General features: G+C 32.0%; 1 long non-coding RNA gene across 1 annotated transcript; it reads left to right on the plus strand.

Annotated features, from left to right (window-relative positions):
- The first annotated feature begins 2,287 nt into the window (after nt 1-2,287).
- On the plus strand, nt 2,288-2,680 carry LOC125592883. The gene is made up of 3 exons (XR_007328610.1): nt 2,288-2,309; nt 2,414-2,505; nt 2,598-2,680. It is a non-coding gene; the product is annotated as an uncharacterized LOC125592883 (long non-coding RNA).
- The last annotated feature ends 1,060 nt before the right edge of the window (nt 2,681-3,740 follow it).

The following is a 3,740-nucleotide window of genomic DNA, read 5'->3' on the forward strand; positions in this document are numbered from 1 at the left end:
CGTCTACACACAACACACAGTAAAACACACAGAGATGGTTTAAAAGTTAACTAATTCATTAAATAACTAATCGGTTAAGCAAATCAGGTCATTACAATTTTCTAAAACACAGAGAATGTTTCTGTTCAAAAGTTATTTCATTCATTAACAAAACTAATTGGTTAAGTAAATCAGGTTAGGTAAATTTTGGTGTTATATAATTAAAAAAAATTAAAGAATTTTTTACCTCAACATTCAAATTTTTTTATAATGATGAATCACATTATTTTATTATTTATTTCATATTCATATTTCATATTTTAAATTTAAATTTGCCTATTAACAATTTCCAGTTGATTATTTTAAAACAGCATTTTCATCAAAAATCCTAACAATTATTAAATCTAATTTTTTTTTATAATATTGCAAATGAGAATTTATTTTTTAAAGTAAATATAAATTCACTAACATTGTTAACTTCGTTTTCGTATATAATATTTACATATAAGATACTGTATAACGCAAATAAATGATTTTGTATAATAAAATTAATGTAAGGGTTATATAATATAAGTTAGTTAGTTATATATATAAATATTTTTTTTTGGTCAAGTTAGTCAGTTATATTTGTTTCAAAACTTCGAATTAATTATATTGATATCATGGTTGTTTTAGTTATAAGATAGCTCTGACATCTCTCCAGAACTGTTGGATTTTTTTACTTTCGAACCCATAAGAACTATAAGTACTATATTCAGTTTAGCGTAGTTTTTTTTAAATTGGTTTTATATTTTTACACTTTCACACCAGATGTTACATTTCAAAGAATAAATTCTCCTTGCCTACGTGTGTTGTCCTTATGCTTCAAATTAATAGCTATAACTTAATCTCCTTTAAAACAGAAATGAACAATTTTCTTAAAAACAAAAGACATACCAAACCGTAATGCACACTTTAGTTCCAACCCAATATATTTCAAATAAGTTTGTAGGTGTTCAGTATGCACCTTATACTCTAACATGCAAATCAAATATACACATCCACACATTTAAGAGCCCAAATTAGAGAAACCCACAATTAACCAACAAATTATAGATTAATAATTATAAATAAATACAATAAGAAAGTCCACATACGCCTCAAACATAATCTCTACAAACCCTAATATTATTTGAGACCATAAACGTCAAAATACACTGTTTTTGCAAAACAAACATAAAATACAAACAACGAAAGTATATAATTATATAGTTACATAGATCAGATGTAAACCAAATTCCGCGCTACCGACCCTAGTCTTTATATATAAAGATCTGTTTTATCTCTTCTCTTTCACCCACGTAAGCTTCCACATGGATAAGTCGACTTCCCTCGCACCGCCACGTGTCCTCTGCCTCGATACTCCGCGTTTCATTAAGTGAATGAAGTCTGAAAGCCCAGTAGAGTGTGAATCCTAATTGTATCGACGCAATTTCTTCGATGGATTCTAAGGTTCTTCGTCACAAAACTATTCTCTCTCTCTCACCACCTATTTTCCTAAGAGAGAAATTAAGTTCCGATTAACAGATCCTTCCATGGTTTATACCGGGTTTGTCAAATCTCTTTTTTATCTGAATCGTCGTATTGATTCAGATTGAATAATATAATTCCCACTTCGTTTTGATCTGTGTTTATCAAACCATCAATTTTGTTTGTGTTTGTCTTTCTCTTTCCTCGCCACAATCTCTTCTGATGAACACTACGAATCCCTTCTGATCGTTTTAGTCTTATCTACCACTGGCTCAACATAAACCATATGGAGATCGAAGAACTTTACTGCCGCCGTTCAGTGTTAAGCGGACTTCGTCGGAAGTGTACGGCGAAGATTCTCAGTGAGGAGATGGAGTTGAAATGAGGATGAGAGCTCCTACTTCTCTTTGAAGAAATTTATGGACGGCTCAAGAATATTACTCAGTTAGCGCCGTTGCAAAACGTATTTGGCTTTAAACGTAGCAAAAATAAGTGGCCATTTAGTTCTTGAAGTTGGAGTTTTTCTAATTGGATTTATATTTATCGTGATGGCGCTTGATCTCTCTGTTCTTGGCATAGGTGGTAGAGATGGCCACTTACGCATAAAAGGTCAAAGATGAAGGGGTTGTTTCTGCCGATCGAAGGAGCATTCGTGCTTGCCGACGTAAGCGAGATTCAATTCTTGAGTTATCATCAGTTGTAAAACGTATGATCAGGACGGCTATAGATCGTGATAGACTCATGAATGGGTTTATGAAGCATGGACCATTTGATTCAGTGAAGAAGAGAGTATGAAGCATGTACCATTTGATCCAGTGAAGGTTAGATTTCGCGTCTTTTACGTGTAGTGTAAGCTTGTGGTATTCTAATGTTGGTTTTGTTGAAAGTTGAGATTATTTAATCAATTTATATCTTTCTTTTACAGGTGTGTGAGCTTCATCCACAGGGTGTTGTTCTTATAAGATTCAAGGATCACAAAGATGCTCAGAAATGTATAGATGCAATGAACGGTCGATGGTACATATTCTCTCTCTCTGAGTCATTTCAGCTTAATCGCCATTAGAGATGTTGTGATATCTGTAGCTTATGCGCCTGTTCTGTTTATGCAGGTATGCAAAGAGAGATACATGCGAGCCTTGACGGTGGATCAGTGAACCACGCTGCGGTTCGTGACTTTGATTCAGAAGCCGAATGGTTAGATCAGTTTGCAGCTGAGCTCGAAGCTGAATAGAAGAGAAACAAAATCACAATAAATCTAAAAGCTCTTTTGTAGAATACACGATGTTAATTGTTCAGAGGTTTCAAGTATAACCATATTTTTTTCATTTTTTGTTGTTGAAAACTAACTTTTTCTTCAGGTAGTAAAACAAATATGTCTCTATTGATATATGAATATAAGGTAAGCTTCTCAATTATCTAGACCTTCGTACTCACTCACCAGCTCAGGTAGGAGCTTAGCATACATGTCGCTCCACAGTTTCTTCTGATTCGACATGTGGGCACACCTCATCAACCTCAATTGGTTCAACGAGTATCTTTGACTAAACTCATTAAAATATGAAATATAATCTTACAAGACTTGGTCGCCAAACCATTCATCTTCCTAATTAGGCAGAGTATCAACCTCATTAATATCTTTAAACTTCTATAATTTTATTAAAATATAAAATCTATATAAGATAGTCACATTTAAAAATCATTATTAAAATATAAAACCTATATAAGATAGTCACATTTAAAAATCATTATTAAAATAACTTCAAAGCTGTGTCCCTCTGTTTTACTTTTTAGCCGTTTTACAATTTATTTGTTTAATATTATGCAAAACTATTCATAATATCAATAAACTAAAATAAATTCATAAAATAACTTAATAGCATATAACTCAAAGATATTGGAAAATATGTTACGATGTTTCTGTAAATTGATTACTTAAGTGATGTATATCAGTTACTTAATTATTTTAAGTGAATAAAATATATAGTCTTATATATTCATACAGAAATAGAAAATTATTTTAATATGTTTTCATGATTTTTTAACACAAATATGTGTTCAATTTTTTATTTTTTTTACAAATTCATTACTTTTTGAATTTTTAAAATTGATTAATTTTTTTTTTGTTTAACCTGGGGTATCCCAGGCCAATGGAGAGGCCCGGACTAATCCCTAAGTGGAGGTCTAGTCCACCGATAGACCCTCTTTCCGGGTATTCAAATGGGCCCTGAAGCATAGGTCCATGTCCGTGTTAG

The sequence above is a fragment of the Brassica napus genome, chromosome C9 (genome assembly GCF_020379485.1).
Source record: "Brassica napus cultivar Da-Ae chromosome C9, Da-Ae, whole genome shotgun sequence".
NCBI lineage: Eukaryota > Viridiplantae > Streptophyta > Magnoliopsida > Brassicales > Brassicaceae > Brassica > Brassica napus.